We start from the raw sequence: 18,606 nt of genomic DNA, 5'->3' as shown, positions 1-18,606 counted from the left end.
GCCAACAAAAGCATGAATGCCAAGACACACACATACACACGCGTATGGACAGCTGATGACAACATGTCCGTATTGACACCAGCAGCGCTGTCAGCATGTGTGCGATGATCTGGTTTCCAAGAGGGAAAGCTGGTCAGCAAAAAAAAAAAAAACATAGAATTTATGTGATTTTTTTTGTCACTGAGTCCTTAAGTGTGTATGTCTTCCTAATGAGTAACACTCCATCATTTGAGTATGCTACTTAAACTATGTCATTAGGATGTGTGTGGGTGTAAAATGCATGTATGTGTGTCCAGTATGTGCCTAATTTTGAATGTACTTGCAGATGTCACACTGAACATATAGCCTTTTGAAGCACTAGGGGCACTCCAAGAGGCTTAAAGTGACAAATACTCATTTTCTCTTCCACGACCCATTTAGCCCAATGGCAAAGAGTTGGTCCATCTGTCTATAACTCCTCTTAAGATGTTTCTCCCTTCTCCCTCCCCAGCTCTCTCCCTTCGTCCATTTCTCTTCTCTGGCTAATGAGGATGTTGTCTACCGGGAGCCATGTTTCTCCTCTCAGTTCCTTCCAACAGCGATGGCTGAAATTTACTATTTTCCAAAGTGCTGCTTAATGGTGGATAGCAGTTTGTGGGAGGTAGGGGAGAAGGGGGATTGGCTGGCAAAGGTGATTTCACTTGTTGAGCTCACTTGCAGAGGAAAAACGAGTGCAGACTGAGAACCTCTGAACAGTGAAAAAGAAAAGACGCAAATCATAAATCTAATTAGAGCGGTCCTAGTCGTTATCAGGGAGACAAATGCGAGTTATGCATGTTCAATAATAAGTCAAACACAGAGAAAAAGAGGCAGACAGACACAGAGTGAGAGTGGATTAAAGGGAAAAGTATTATGGAAACAAGTCAAGATAAGAAGGCACTTTGGGCTAATGGCCTACTGCCTTGACTGGCAAAGAATATTCAGTAATCTGTTGGTTTTATGGGATTAACTGTTCAATAGCACTTCTTTGGCTTTTACAGCTCTACACAGGTTCTATTTATAAAGGAGCTTTAGAGGAGAGGGGTATGTGATCATGGCTCACATCAGCGTTTCTAATCATTTTAAAAGACAGGGAAATGCTTTAAGTGACAAGGATTCTCAGGGGTCACACATACTGTCTACCAGCCAGGCCCCCCCACCCCCCAAAAAAGAAGAAAATTAAGGCTGTTGTATTACTGACTAAATCCATGCTTAAAGTGAAGCTTAACATTAGGGGAGTGTCAGGACTGAACCCATTTTCATTCATTTCCCTCAACTTTTTTTTCAGCAGCTGCCGAGACAGTGTGACACGGAGCGCAAACACAAGTCCTCGCAATAAGAAAAAAAAAAAAAGATAAATATAGACACATACACTTTCACCTCCACCTGCACTGATCTTATGAGTTCATAAACAGCCCTACTGCTGAGTTTCACACAGAGGCGAAAACAAGGAGCCTGCACGTGTCGAAGGTGGCTGTTAACCCACAGCAGCCACGGGTTAGTGCTAATGAATCACAAGCTCACAAGCACAGAGACACCACAACATGCCCTATACGAACATGCAGGGGTACATCAATGCACACACACACACACACACATTTTGCACACATACAAATAAATTGTCAATTAAATTAAAAAAAGACCCCCTAACTATCACAGGTGTCCATGTTGTAGTTCTCTATGAACTGCATGCCTTGCAACAAAGACTATATCCGAAATATACGTGCGTTGCTCGGAGTGTGCGTGTGTGTGTGTGTGTGTGAGTGGGAGTGTTTTTAGTGTGTGTGATTGCTCTTCCCTACTGTGAGCTGTTGCTATGGTGACAGTATTTAACACGTGCTGTTTGTCTACCTCCAGAATTACATTTTGCAAAACCCCAATGTCTTTTTTTTTTTAGTTTTTTTTTTTTTTGGGTGAACTTGCCATAGATGGAGAGAGAATTAATATGGATTCTCACATTTTCTATGATCTGTGACAATTATTATTCGCCACAAAGAAACGCTGGACCACACATGACATGAATACTATAATGATAATAGTAACTGAAGTAGTCAGTCGAATTCTGTTGTTGTAGAATTTTCACCAAATGGCTGTAAAGCAATACAGAAAACTTCAGTTTTAGACACACTATGGAGAAGAGAAGTGGAGAAGAGTATATGGTCAAAAAGATATAATTTTAGGAACACACCGTCTGCTTCTCTGGTTATATGCTATAAAAGAGCTCTCTATTTTGATGCCACAGTCCTCTATGAGAGAGGAGTTGCACAGCTGCCTCTGTGTGGAAAGGCTTTACTGCCATCTTCTGGTGGAAGGTGGAATAAGTTATTAAGAATGCAACGCATTGCTCTCAGATAATCAAATACAAATGTGATATGCATTGACCTATTGGAAGGCATGAACGCACACATTTTGCCACTGAGGCAGGCTGACATACCCACACACACACACCCACACAGAGACACATACACACACATGTGAGCTCTATGAAAAAAATGATGTGTGAATTAAAATGCAGTTTTGGCCTCATAGAAATGTGGTTGCTCTGTGTCTATTTCAGTTTGATTGGGAGGGTAATTCATGAATAATGAATTTAATGAAGAGCAGATACTCCCGACATGCTTAAACGCTCTTCTGTCTTCAGGAAACTGTACATTAGCACATTGACTCAAGTCTCCGCACACGCATACACGTAAATGCACTATTATTGCATGCTGTCAGCATGCAAAAATCAATTTTTAATTTTGTTTGGAAAAAAAAGGAAGAGGGTGAGCGTGTGACATGAAGTGAGCTCTGTAAAATCACTGTTCTGCCTTCTAAAATGTGCATCCGCACATGCAGAAACAGGGACTCACATACACGTGTGGACAAAAGCACATCATGTCCCCTTGAAACAAATACACGTCTGTTTATTGATCCTGTCCTATTTGGTATTCATTATTGGCACCCTTTACTGACCTGACCACCTCAGTCTTAGTCCGTAGCCTATTGCTAACCTGTTGTAGGCTATTATTTCCTCCCCGCTCTCAGGATGACCAGAAAACACTGTTTCATTACAGCCAGGACGCTATTAGACTTGCAAATGTCTGCATCGCCTTACTGCCTGTTTCCCTGTGTCTTCTGCTCTCCCTCTCTCTTCTCTAAAAGTGCAGCCATTAATGGAGCCCTTCTTCACCCTGCAATTTGCCTTCTTATCCACGCGTAAAAGCACCAAAGGGTGGATGAGATCTATCCCGAGCTGGCTCTAGATATTGTTGGCATGTTGTGGTTAACACACCCCTTCACCCATCACATGGATTTTAGGAACAGGGCATATGGTGTTCTAGTTAATAACAGATAAAGCTGGTTTGCTCGCCTAGGAAGCCAACATCCGAACTGATGTTCCTGATACTCCAACCTCTGGATTTTTAAAGTTTCAAATGAAGTAGTTAAAAAACAGATTTGTCTATGACAGTGAAGCAACTGTCAGGTTATTGTCACACTGTGAGTTGCTGTTTTAGCCTTTTAGTCTGCATATCAATTCAATTTGACTTCATGAAGTTATTGTGACATCATAGATTCAGTAGCAAAACGTAACTCGTTCTCACCCAAAGTCTGCATGAACGGGGTGGACAATGAAGCTACAATGACTTTAATTCCCTGGTTTTCTTGCTGTGATACCTTCCGGTATAACCACGTCATTGATCTCCATTCCATGTGAGGTTTTTCACCTTATTTCTCAAATCAGTCCCGAAATAAAGGTTGTGTTTTGTATGGCCAACAATACAAAGCTCACAGAGATTTCGTTTTCAATGAGAAAGCACAAAGAATGGCAAGAAATTACGACATTTAAGAATCGTGTTTCTTGCAGCCATCACAATAGTTGAATGAATTTTCTGCCGAATGACAATTAATCAATTGTCTCACCTCTATTATGGATATTAAGTCAGCATCAGAATTTGATGAGCACATTCTGGTTCATGAATATTCTTTTCTCTGTTCAGGAAGTTTGTAAGTTGCTTTTAAAAGTGCAACCTGGGCCAGATTCTTTGACCTTAAGCACGTCTATTGTTTGCTGCTGCAAATCGTCAAATATGGCAGCTTGTGGCCCTTCAGTGTCCCTGTGCTTTAAAGTAGCTACTGTAGGCATCTATTTCTGGATGTGCCTGTCTTGCAAAATGTTTTAATGTAATATTGAAGTCAGATGACATATAAAGAGAGAGAAAGTCTGCATATGGCTCTTTTCCTAAACCTAACCAAGTAGTTTTTGTGCCTAAACGAAACAGTTTGTATGAAACTCTGTTTTAGGTAACTCATAAAAGTGAAATGTCTCTCAGTAAACCTTATTTTGAAAGTATGACCAGTCATTGAATATTTAGTTTGAAGCGTAGGGCCACTGACAAAGATGTGTGAGTAAGCATTGATACTGAACATTTTCTTCATTTCATTTGTTGACTGGCGAATCCATGCTCCCAAAGCAGCACAATTTACTGTCCATTCCGGTGGTGAATGAATTCATGAGTGTGACATGAGTGTAAAAGGGATCTTAAGATTGACTGCAGGTGAGGTGCAAAGTCTGCAGTAATGCCAGTCCTGTATCGGCTTGTGCTGGTAAATAAAGAGCTGATCCACAAAGCAGAGCTCTCAATATATATCCACTCGGTGTTAGGTCTTCCTGTCAAACCTCACTTGCGGTCACCAGTGACTGAAAGAATAAGAACAAAGATTCAAGCTGTCAGAGTAATGCTTCTCTGCAGGCTGCTGGCACAATCTCTGTAAGAGGGTGAGATGCTCGGAAATCCAAGAGGACCTGTGAGTGGAGCTGCTCTTCTACACTGAGTGAAGCCAGTTGAACCTGGCAAGGATGCTGCTCAGGCATCTCCCTATGGACATAAAACAGGTAAGGCTGACTGGAAGGAGACCCAGAGGAAAGACACAAAGAACACTGAAAGGATTACATCTCTCAGGTGGCCTGGAAGGGATCTGTGAATCCCTATAGCAGCTGGATGAAGTTGCCAGAAAAATGACATTTGGCTTGTTTTGCAAGCACAATCCCTACCTAGATGAGTGGCAAAAAAAAAAAAAAAAAAAAAAAAAAAAAAAAAAAAAAAAGATGCATGGGTGGATAGTCAAAACCCTCTAGCAATATGATGGTTAAGAGGCAGGGCATGGATTCTTGTCCACTAGTCCACAACAAGGTAGCCCTGCTGAAGTGTCCTCGAAAGTGACAGAGAGTAGAAGTGAATTTCTCTGTGGCTGTTTCTGTTACTGCCAACTGTGGTCACATTTTTTCCAGAGTCGGCCTGTCTAACGCATCACAATTTCACACAAATTACTGTGAAAAGAACTGCTATATCAGGCACAGAATTAATGTGGATACATAAAACATATATACCATGCATACAAGTACATGCTGTACTAATCACATATCTGACTATGATCATGAGATGAAGCTCTTGAATGTCTTGCTTTGTCTATTAAAATATGGGTAAAGGTTGCATATTTAAAACTGTATCTGGAGATTTAAAGGGCTCAGCTTGTGTATAGCTCCCTGAACCTTTGGCTCAAACTGTCTACATTTTGGTTCAATTGGGTAGGGCCCTTTGTCTCACCTTAGCCACCTTAGTTTCTCTATCACGCTAAAGCCGCATCCAGACACAATCTGGCACTGACACATTCCAGCGCTCCCTCACTCTCATTCACTGTCTATGTCTCTTGACTAATAATATCTCTCTGTAAATTGTGAGCCAAACACAGATTTAGAAGCTAGGTATATGAAATAAACAAAGCCAGAACACAACAGGTAGAAAGTTAGTGCATGAACTCCACCTGGATAGCCTTGATGCTTTCAGGCTTACTGTGGAGGAGTTTGACTAGTCTGATTGTCTGGTTGGCAGATACCGCGTGATATTGGAAGTTGGAGCCAGCTCAACATCTCCGTCACAGGTCACTGCGTCTTTTTATGCCACCCCCTGTGGTCCTTTGCAGCCAAAACGCACTACCTCAACTCGAATAGATGCAGTGCCGGATTGTGTCTGAATGCGGCCTAAGAAGGATAGGGTGAAACGAGAGGATTACAATCCACACCTACACTGCTTGATGCCTTTAAATCCTATAAAATCTAAATCACTGGTCACTTTAAAGCTGCTCTAATCAAGATTTTAATATAACAAATGATCAAATTCTATTCGGAAATGGGTTGACTCTGTAGTTCACTTCATTTATATGTAGCATCTCCTTCTGTTTGTTTTTTTCTCATTGTTTTGGTCCAACAAACTCTCACACAGATAATCAGCTCCCACCAGCCTATGGTCCAGATAGTAGCAGGCATCTGTTTTTTGAACATAAAAGCTCTGATAAACCCACTGTACACCACCTGTCCAACACCAAATACCAGACCAGACAAAATGAGCTACTGTACTAGTTGGTACCAAAGAATTAATATTGGACTTCACCATAAAAGCCAGAAACATGGCTCCTGTTTGGTGTGTAAATAGACAAACTGGCCAATAAAAAAATCTCCAAAACAAACTGCCAATTATTTTCTAAGCTCATTATAAGTTTTGTTTATCTGCATGGTAACTAGGAACTGTCAAAGAAATGTAGTGAAATAAAAAAATAAAAAAAAACTTTTTTCAAATGCAGTATAAGGTGGCATAAAATGTTACTTGCAATTACAATGCAAGAAACTGTAAACAAAAAAAAGAAGAAAATAAATTACCTCATAACTGTTACATTTCATCACTGTTTATTGTGTGTGTGTGTGTGTGTGTGTGTGTGTGTATGTAAAAGTCGACTCACCCTGTTGAAATCCCCCACGATCTTGTACACAAGAACACAAACACACCAAAACAATCATTATATCATGCTGAGGCAGAGTGAACACAACACAAGGGCATGAATATACAAAAAGGATGCCCAAACATCTTACGCCCACGTGCACACGAAAATGAAAAATCTCCTCAGAATATCACACATGTTATTTTAATGTATTGTTTCCTCATTCTGAAAATACATTCATGTGACAAACCCGTACACAAATACACACACACAGCTATTGGTACATACCAAAGTCATTAGGATCGCTGGAGCTTGGGGCCACAATTAAGACTATTGTGGCTCTTGTAATCATTCTCAAAAAGCTACCATCTGATTGGAGCAGACATATCCAATCCCGCGGCCACATTCTTTTCATAAAGAGGGCCAAGACCTTATTATCGCTGAAAGCACCCACTGTGTGTGTGTGTGTCTTTGTGTATGTGTGTGTGAACGAGTGCATTGGATCATACGAGTGAGGGACTCTGGGAAACTCATAATAACCTGAGGATGTGCGTCCTTCCAGAACAAATTATTTCTGCACTAACTAGCTTCCATCAAAACAGAGGACATTCAGCTATGCGAAGAACTCCAGTGACGTTACGGTGTGTGAGCGTGGGCGTCCTACACAATTCCCGTTGGTGGTTGAGCAACTTGTATAGTTTACGTAAGTAATCAGCATGCAGGCTTTTCACTTAACAGCCACATCTCAATAATTAACCCAACTTTCTATAAAATGTACTTGTGGGCATGTTGTTGCAAAGCACAAAATTACTAGTGTTGAAAGTCCGGCGGAATTTAAAAAAAAAAAAAAAAAGAGAGAGAGAGAGTTTAATTCAAACCTATTGATTTTTACAAAAAGGTTCCATCCCCTGTAGTCCACCACCACGGCAAAGTAGCAGTGTAATTTCCTAATAAGCGCACGCTATTAGATAAAATTGCAGAGATTTTCAAAGATCTCCCCCTCCACCATCACTACCCTCACCACCACCGCGCCCGCTTCCCCAATAAAAGTGCTGCCTGGTCATTTTGGCTGCATTACCTGTCTGCTCTCGTATAATAATGTAATTATCCAGTGACCAGCGTAATAATCTTGCTGAATTACATTGTGACCTCTGTCTGTGTGGCTTGCTTTCACAGCTTGTCACTCGGTGGGGTAATAGGGAAAGACTGGGCCCAAATGATCTGTCTCTGATGAACTCAGTACGCCCAAGTATGCACGTAATGGGCACAAACATGCTCAAGGACAGCAGGGGCACGGAGTAAAAAAAATGCACAAATGTGCAGTTACATGAAGTGAAGTGGGGAAGTCACTCAGAAAAAGATGGTTAATCATTAATTTTTTTTTAATCCCAGCATGCAGCTCTGCTCTCTCTTTAGCTTTGATTCATTTTTTAAACTTTCATTTTCGCCTTTCAACCAGGGCATTGTGATCTACTGTAGAACCTGACACTGTTGTTCCACAGAGATAGAGACTAATATGTTATTTAAGAAAATAAGACAAAAGAGAAAGCGATATGTCACGAGGGAATCGTGAAACTGAATAGAAAACCTGCCTTGATGGTGCGTATAGAATATCTGCACCTGACCGCAACGGATTCCATTTATCTGTAATTCTAGACGACTGTCTGTATATCAGCATGAAGCATGGTCAGTGGTATTTGTTTGGATAGACTACCTCTCCAGGAGGTTACAGGGTCAGCATCGCCCTTTGATATTTATTATCCTTCATGTTCTTCACTTTTGCGCTTGTTGTACTGTATTATAAAGGAAGGTGTCAGATAAATGCCAGACATCCAAATGTGTTTGTAAGGTAAATGGGTGTCTGATACTGACTCATTGTTCTGTGAGTATGTAGGACACATTCAATAATTGACATGTTCAGTGGATTGTGTTTTAAAAAGGTTGTTTGTACGGCATGACATTTTAACCATTAGATAACAGAGGGAAATGATGAAAAGCATGCAGAAAGAGAGAGAAAAACCGGTCAGATACAGAGAGGACATTAAAGGATACAGATTTAAATTTTCCTGATGGTTAAATAAATCCCACAAATGGACCAAAAGATGCAACAAATTGAAGAAATCAAAAAGTTAAAGTCTGAGTTAGCTTTTCCTCTATGCTATAGAGCAGTGGTTCCAAACTCTACAGGGGGTCCCAAAATACATCTGAGGGCTGATGAGATGATTAAAAGAACAGGGAATCTAAATGATAATTTTCAGACTTTCCCCAGGCCGCGAAAATTAATCAAATTAAACAAGAGATAAATTAACATTTTGGTTTCTGGTTTTTCTTTCTTGACTAACAATAACCATTGACAGTATAAAGAATGAACATTGTATCCGTGACCTCTAGCTGCCACTGTGTTGGCGGTCCTGCCTCTTCTGCCTCCCAGCTGCTCTTAAAATCAGACCTGAGGTGAGTTGAATGAAGCATGGGTGCTCAAACAAACCACCTGGAACAGCACCCACCTGTCAGTCAAAGTGGTTATGCTGTTAATCATGCATAACTGTAACCATAAATATCATCTGAATTGGTGGCTTAAGTAAAAACTCACCCTCAGTGATTGTCATGACTTTGGAGACCAAAACTGTTTTTTGTACCAGGCTGTAAACATGTTTATTTCTGCTGTGAAGTTGGACATTTTAACATTGAGGCTTTTGGAGATTGACTCATCCTGTAGCAAGCCTCAAGTGGCCGCTTGAGGAACTACAGTTTTTGTTAGGAACCATTGCTGTAAGGTTCCATCGCTATAAAAAAAAAAACTGAATCACTTTAGTGAGTCAAGCCTTACACATGGTGGCATTTTCCTTTATTGCAATGAACAAAAGCACAACTGTTTATTTAAATCGCACCATTAAGGGGCCTTAATAACCAACTGGTGTCTTTTAATCTGCAACAGAAAAGGCATAACTTATTCTTTGTTTGAGTACCGTTTGTGTTGAAACAAAATGTTTTCATTAAGGATTACTCTGCGGATTTGGACTTTTTAATTACTGATGAATTGCTTTGTCTACCAAATGTCAGAAAATAGTGAAAAAATGGAAAAATGGGACGTCTTCAAAATAATTGTTTTGTTGGATGAAAAGTCCAAAATCACAAAAAATATTTAAATGAGCAGAAAATCCTCTCATTTGAATGGTGAGTACCAGCAAATGTTGGGCATTTGTGCTTCATTAGTGACTTCATGGACTATTAAAATTTTTGTCTGCCAAAAATGAATCAATGGATCACTCTACTGGGCTGGTCTCCAAATACCCAAGAAAATATAAAATAATAATTCCATAACTTTTTAGTCTATTAATACTGGCTTTTTATAGAAAACTTTTGGCACATTTCATCATATTTTATTTACTGATAAATATTTCTGCTGTAATTACCTTGAACTTGGACAGTCGGTGCAGCGTCTTCCTGATAACTCTCTTAATGAACCCGGCAATAACATACTGAATTTTCATTAAAAATGCCTATCACCATCACCAGAACATAAGTGTGAGGTCATTATCTGAGTGTGGAGTATTAAGAAACAGGCAAACACATTTTTGGACTTCATGGTATTAGAAAAATATAGAATAAACACAGAATGCACCTTAACCCGCTGAGAAAGGTGAATGCCCTCAAAGTGGGCTTTCTTTATATGCCCTTTATGAACACAGAAACAGTCAGCAATGGGAAACGAGACTTAGAAAGGTATGGATGAGGACACAGGCAAAAAAAAAGAAAGAAAAGGAAAGATGAAAAAAAACTTCCAACATCTAAGAAAAAAAATGAAAGCAACATGAGACAGAAATATACATCAGAATAGACACGACAGGGAAGTAAGTTGAATAGAAGAAAATGCACAGAGACAGAAGGGGAAAATAAGATGTCGAGAGAGGAAGAGAGAGATTAAGAACGTCGAGTGGCGAGTAGCTCCCAGTGCCCCTGTTGAGAGAGCGAGGGGGACAAAGAGAGAGAGAGAGAGCGAGAGAGAGGGGGGAGATGACAAGACAACTAGACAGCAGCATCAAAGCGGGTCAGAGGAAACCAGGCTTGGAAACAATATCAAAGCTCTCAACAAGGGGCACCAGAGAAGAAGACAAGAGTTGGAGTGGTAACAAAGATGTGTGTGTGTGTGTGTGTGTGTGCGCGCGCTTTTAAGCAAGTATGCATACACAAGGCTGTGCACGTCTTCTAATTGTGTGCTTTTGAGTCTGTGAGCGACAGCAGTTACGTGTATGTCGTGTTTGCACATGTGCGCGCATGTGTGTGTGTGTGTGTGTGTGTGTAAAAATCTGGAGTGCTGACAGAGCAAACACATCACTGCTCTCCTCCCTCTTCAATGTGCAGACGAGCCCTTGGCAGCCCAACTTGTCCGAGCATCAGAAAGCGAGGCTACCAACACAGATGGTCAAAAGCGGAGATGCTGGAAAACAAAACGGTTTGCGGCGCACAAGTGGCAGTCCGCCAAAATGCCAACAAAGCAGAGACGAAGAGGTCCCACAAACAATATGCTTAGTTAGATATGGGGATGTTAAACGGCTTGGCGACCAGGGAGTGGTTTTTTTTTTGTATTTCATTTTTGCTCGACTGCGTAGTATTGATTGAGAAACACGAGCAGGATTTGAAGCAACAAAGTGATGAGTGGTATGCCCCGTAGCCTTTTGATCTACATTAAAAAGGGGGCACAAAGATGTTTGGCATTTGTGGGCCTTGATGAGCCAGAAGGATGGTTTATATTGTGAGAGTTTGTTAAAGCATGAGAGCTACAGCAACATCCTCTTTTGAATCAAACTACAAGTTGCTCAACCACCAACGGGAAACTTAACCTTTTTTTCCATTGAATTTGCAGCTATTGAACTGAGCTGCCATCGTGTTGTGGCAGAGGTCACAATGGAGATCAGGTTTTTTTTGTATTCTGTGTAGGAGAAACAGGGAAAAAACAGATCTTGTGTTTTTTCTCTCTCCACTCGGTGTCCTTTGTTTTTGTACTTTTTTAGAACAGCAGGATTTTCTGTTACTTTTCAGATTTGAAGTCTCCTGAAATACACCACACTGAAGTGTAGAACTTTCCCATCGCACAAGGGTAAGGCTTAACTGGAAAATAACCAGGTGGTTGGTGAATGTAAGGATTGGTGCTCTAATCCCTTCTCTCTGTTTTAATCTCTGAGACAGTTTCCTGCTCACGCTTCAACATGGATGAAATTGCCTCACCTCCCCTGTAAATAGTTGAACTGACTTCGGAATTGGGACCTTGAGAGCCAGTGGCTACAATGAACAAAACACCACCCCACCGCCACTACCGCCACCGCCACCTGCCTCTCTTCCTCTTTCTTCTCACCTGTATTTCTCTTGCACACAAGTCCTGATACTGCAACTCTGTGTAACTCAAAGGCATTTATCATATTTAGGGAAAGCTTTGTTTTTTGTCTTCTCTTACATATTGTGGAGTGTGCCACTGGAGTGACTTTAAGACTCTTCAGTGTTTATTTAGAATCAATCAAAATATTTTGTGCATTCTATATTTTATACAGTCGTCCCTCGCTATATCGCGGTTCACTTTTCGCGGACTCGCTGTTTCGCGGATTTTTTCAGTGTAATTTTGCATGCTTTTTTTTTTTTACAGCTTACTGTACAGTATGAACGCGCATTGTGTTCTGCGTCCTGATTGGCTAAGGGAGTACTGTACAAAATGCGTGTAAAAAGCTGTATAAAAGTGTGTGGTTAGGGGTTTTACAGCCTTAAAACATGTATAATAATTGTAAAACTTACTTTGCGGATTTCGTTTATTGCGGGTTATTTTTAGAACGTATCCCCCGCGATAAACGAGGGACCACTGTATTCAATTATAAGTTGATTAAGGTAAAAGTAAAGTAAAACAAAGACACAAATAAATTCAATTTTGAATGTTTGCTCAACCCTCCCCCAAGCAGTTATTGTCCAATCATAACAACCATAACTGGGCATGGTAAATGTCAGTTCAAATGTCAACTGTTAGCATGTCCAGCTATCTGTTATAGTTATAGATAGTAACCGAGTGTTACTTCCAGGGACAAGGATCACATCGAAAGTATTTCCCCACTGTGGGAGGTTTGTCTTGGATGCTAGCAGGGCTAACGTTAGCAGTTCTGTCCGGCTCTTTATTGGATTTCGGGAAGTTTACACCAAAGCAACCCCAGCCAAACCTGAAACAGCACTCCATTTGCCAAACATCCTTAATGTTCATCCCAAAAGACCTTTTGTACATCAACTGTGAAAATACAAACAAAGTGCGTAAGCCAAGCAGCCAAACAGAGTTATGTTAGAATGAAATAATATTCTGATCTTGCATCATGCGTGTAGTCATCAAGTGTATGAGACCCTCTTTATGAAAATGACTCAGCTGGAAACATCATGAAGTGATCCAGAGACAGCGTGAACCAAAGTCACTGAGATAACATTAGATTATTTAAAGCTCCAGTAGGTAACTTTTTGCCAGACGCGGCTCCTCCTAGTGCTTCTAAAGACATCTGAAAGAAACCACGCTACCTGAATGAAAACAATCAATCGGGCGCTCTACACTGGAGGTGTGGATCTAATGCAGTGTCAATCACTGCTCGGGCACTCACTGCTTCAGGAAAAGCTTTGCAAACAAGATCAGCTGTCCCTCCTGTGTCAACAACAGTGTAGAATACAAAACAAGTCCAGGCTCCACACGAAGCTCATTATGCTCCATGCCATGATTCTTGTATAGGGCGAGTGGCATAGGCATGATAACAAACGGGGGGCGGGCAGTGATGTGTGCATGTGTGTGTTTGTGTGTGGTGTACTAGTTTTTCTCATCTCACTGTTGCCCTGGAGGGGCGTCTTTAAGAAGATGACTCAGGGGGAGAGGGGACTGGGGTCTTGGTGAGGCCCCTACCATGGAGAGTTTCCTCTATGATGGATGAGGTAAATCTGCCCCTATTATCATTGTGAACTACATAATGCTAGAATGGGAAGCTTGATGCGTAGCAGCAGTAACTTAGAGGGGCTTGGTGAAGGGTAAATTTATAATTTCTTTATATTGTGTTTAAAGGTCCATTATGTAAGAGCTGGTGGCAGCTATTAAGAGAATACAACAGAACTTGCATATAATATTTATAATATAATATTATAATATGTTTTCATTCGTGCATAATCACCTACAATAACAGCTGTTTTTCGTTAGTTTAGAATGAGGCTGTTATATCTACAGATGCTACAGGTCATCTTCCACAGAGTGTGCCATGTTGTACCACCATGAAGGAACTAACAAACAACTGTTGTTCACAAGTTTTGCAGCCACCGCAGTTCCCCTTAGATGCCCCAAGATGCAATTTCGCATCACCACACTGGACCTTTAAATTGTGAGAAATTTCAATTTGACATTTTGTTATTTCATTAGCTTACATGTTTTTTTTATTCCCCACCACAATTCTTTTGTCTCCTTTACAGTCTGCATTTCTTTATCCTGCATCTTTAATCTAGAGACATCAACTCAGTGTACCATTTAAATTTAAAGACCAATCCACAGAGAGACAACAGCAGCAGTGGAAATCAGTGATGCCTTTAAATGAAAAAAAAAAGACCTGTCTGTAGCTTAGTTTAAGGGATTACAAAAAACCTGATTTTTTTCTTCTAAGTTAATTGTGCATTTCTAGTATAAAATTCAATTAATGGTGATTTAAACAGAAAAAAAGTAATTTGGCAAATAACATAATAACTTTACACATTTAATTATCTTTCTTAAAATGCAAAGTTAAATGTTCAAGTTATAATTGCTTTTTTTTAAGTCATTACGTACTATAATTTAACACCTAAAATATTACAGCAACACATTTAAGGCTCTGTATCCTGCACCGGCAGTCTGTCTGTCAATGTGATAAAACCACATCTTTGTTATGTACCCGAACTGTACACATCACGGACGTCTGTCCTGGATCTCAAGTCAGTAAGCCCTCATTTTTCTCATTATGGTAGAATGGCACGTCTGGATGTGAAAAGTGTAAAAGGCTTGTGTGTGTGTGTGTGTGTGTGTGTGTGTGTGGCACAGAGGTGAGGTTCGTAGAAGTAAGGGACAATGGAAAGGAGTAGAGATGTATAAAGGAGATGACAAAAGAGCAACAGAGAGTTAGAGGACAGATATGAGACTGAGGAGTGGCGGGTTGGGGTGGAGGGTTTTTGGAAGGGGTGGGGGATGATGGGGTGGAGAGAAAAGTGAAGCAGACTAGGTAAGTGAGGAAGAGAGAACAAATTGAATGGGAGGAAGAAAAAGGGAAAGAGATACTGGAAGAGACAGATAGGATAGCGGTAAAGACGGAGGCACTTAAGGATGAGGGTGAAAGAGAGAGAGGGACAGACAGTGAAAAGAGGAGAGTAAATTGACTGCCGCATGTCACATGGAAACAGTCCCTAATTGGCCAATCAGCCGACCCCAGATTGAGCCTGCCGTTTTCTCTGACACTGCAAGAGCACCTGTACCTCACTGACAGGCGCACGCACACACACACACACACGCAGACACACACACTTCTTCAAACATAACACCTGCCACCATTACCACCTCTTCATCTTCTCCCTCCATTTCTGACATATACTTTTAAGAAAGATCTCTGACAGCAGGGAGCTGACAAAGAGGGGGAAGGAGAGAGGAATGGAGCGACAGTAAAAGAGTGAAAGAGAGAAATCTTCTTTTTTTTTTGACTAGACTAGGTGGGAGTAAGTCATCAGCTTCACTCCTCACCTACTTCCACCAGCAAAGTAACCTTTGCATGTAATATGAATAAATAAATACAAAACATAACATTTAAAATGAACATTTCCTGACCTAACATGAGCAGTCTCGTGGTTTGTTTGATGTGAACTGAATTGATGAAATTTAGTCAGATGTCCCAGGAAATTAAGCTTAAATCATATGTAAATACATAATAATAAATCCTTTCAGCGCTTTATGCATGGGAGATTGTGAAATGCATAGGTTTCAGTATGATAAGTAACAATTCTTTAAGCTACATTCATTGATTTGTTTGGTTAGTTGGAGGAAGCTGAACAAGTTGTAAACACATTGATCCATGAAGTTTTTATGATGAATATATTAATGTTGTTTCCTCTTCACAAATCAAGCAGGCGCGTACAATCTTCACTCTCGGCTCTCTTCTACAGACTTGACAGAAAGTGGACTCCAATGCTATACGGTTTGGGACAAACAGGTAGTTTATCGGTACCTGCACGTTAACTTTGTGTATTCTGTGATATTATGGAATGGCATATAAATAGCATGTCACTTTTAAAGGACATTTTAACGTGTCATGTTGCTTTTTGTGTTCATTCTGTGGGGACTTGGCTTGGGAATTGGAGGGTGGCCAGTTCAAGTCCAGTATGGACCAAAGTATGGAGAGGTGGACTGGTAGTTGGAGAGGTGCCAGTCCACCTTCTGGGCACTGCCAAGGTGCCCTTGAGCAAGGTACCAACCCCCCTCTCAGGGTGCTGCTCTGTGTAGCTGCCCATCACCCATTTCAGGTAAAAATTCTATTTCATGTGTTTTGGACCTGCAGGAAATGATGATGATGATGAAGTCAGGTGACCTTCATCGTCATAGTAACAATAATAAACACATGGTTAATGTGAAAATGTTGTAGTTTGGTTCGGCTCAGGAAAACAAGGTTTTGACTAAAATGAGTAGGCTATGTTAGTCAGACATCATGTCAGTTAAGTTATGTAACATATGTGACGGTAGTTAAATATGCTATCTAAGTTATCTTCTGTACTCGGTGAAAGTTCTCTGTTTGTTTGACTCATCCATCCACCTCAACCTCCTCTTACAGGTCTATTGTGGAAGACTTAGCGGTATCCAACTTTGTAGTTGCTGATTGCAACCTTGTTGCCTCACCTGCTCCTCCCTAGCGAGAAGGAGAAACTACAGTGGCAGCGGAATTTTTTTCCATTGTAGAAATATGGTTAACTCTTTGGATGTGGACATGAGGTATCTATGGAAAACAATAAAAAACATAAAAACAATTCTTATTTTCAGGTGGTAATACATAAAGGAAAACATTGATATGCACATTATACTACATTTTGGCCCTATTCTGTCAATCTCTAAATTTGACACGCTGGACCTTTAAGAATTATACTGTAAGTTTAAACTTTAATACCACTCTCCTTTATTTGGTTGTAGCTCCCAATAACATCGTCCAATCAATAAATTCTATTCTAGTGCATTTCTCATGCTTGTGAAATGCATTGAGTTTTATTATTTCACAACACAGTTTCACTGAACATGTTCAAAACTGGACATGACATTTCCTTACAGGTTTAAATAATGCAACAGTCACGAGCTAGAATGTTTGACATGTGCTCTAACTGGCAAAAAAAATCACAAAACATCACAAAAGCTTCGGCTGTTTGTCTTTGTGCAGCTCAAAAACATGTCCAAAATAGCTTTACTTGTTTACTTGTAGAGTACATGACACCGTGCTCGAGCTGTACCAGAACATGAAGGATCCACAACTAGACAAGAGAGGAGCTTGTTTGATTCTTTGCTATTGGGAACACACACACACACACACACAAACACACAGGGTTGATTTCTTGGTAAGTAAGAATGAGGCGGTACAGGCAGACCCAGGGTTGCTGTGATCTATAGATAAATGGCCTCTGGTATCACTTTACTCCTCTGAATACACTCACACACACACAGACACACATGTACACACATAATGGATCTCCATACTGCTACAAAGGTTGACGAGTAATTCTAAAATACGAAGCATAGGCACAGATGCATGCTCTCCCCTGCCTTCACGCATACACAAACACAGACACCCACACGCACACACCAAAAGGGAGATGAATTACTGACTGGATGGGATCTGACGTAACCCATAGTGGAAGTAGGTCACATGGGGGAGACAGGTCATCAGGGAAATAACACTGCAGTTGCACTACCTTTCTCTCCATCTGTATCCCCCTCTCAGCATCATTGTCTTTTTCCATCTCACCACTCTCTCTGTATCGCCTCATTTTTCTGTTGCTCCTGTAACATTAGTCAATTATTTTAATCAGCTGGATGACAAGAACGCTTATGCTTCATTTAGAACATTTTCTGACAGAAATGCTTTGTAAAGATTTATTTTATTTTATTTTTTTAAATAATTAAGCAGCCTGAATGACACCTGGGTGCTCAAACGTGCCATTTGTAATGGCACCTGTCAATCAAAGCGACCCAGCTGTTATTGTTATTTATGTAGAAATTTAAGGCTTAAAGTCAGTGTAAAAGAATAAATATATGCTCTGAAAAAGAAAGTGTTATTAACCACCCAGCCAAATATCGACAAATTTATGAAATTAGGTGTCAAAATAGTGTAAAAATGAGCAGGGTTCTCAGCTCCAGGACTGTGGGGGTGTGTCCGCTGAATGTGATGGAGCCACGCCCACTCATGGGAGCAGTCAAGCAATTTTGAAGTGACTGAAACGTGTCGGATGAGTTCAGAAAATGACATGACTACCTTTGAAACACTCTGAGTGAGATGAATTAATCTCTGTCTCTCTGCTAGGGGTGTAGGAGTTTGCTCAGGGTGGCCTCAGTGTGTCATCGAGCCACCCTTTAGGACCGCCCAAAATATCCGGGACTTGAAAACTGGCAAAAAACTGTTTTAACCTTTAACTCCTCTAACTCTAAATCTTTTTTCTTTGTCCTTTTCAAGCTTTATTTGATAGAGACAGCTGAAGTGTGACAGGAATGCGGGGAGAGAGAGATGGGGAATGACAGCTACAGGTCGGATTCGAACCCTGGGCTTCTGCAGCAAGGACTGAGTC

The sequence above is a fragment of the Larimichthys crocea genome, chromosome X (assembly GCF_000972845.2).
Source record: "Larimichthys crocea isolate SSNF chromosome X, L_crocea_2.0, whole genome shotgun sequence".
NCBI lineage: Eukaryota > Metazoa > Chordata > Actinopteri > Sciaenidae > Larimichthys > Larimichthys crocea.
Note: the sequence above shows the minus strand (reverse complement) of the source record.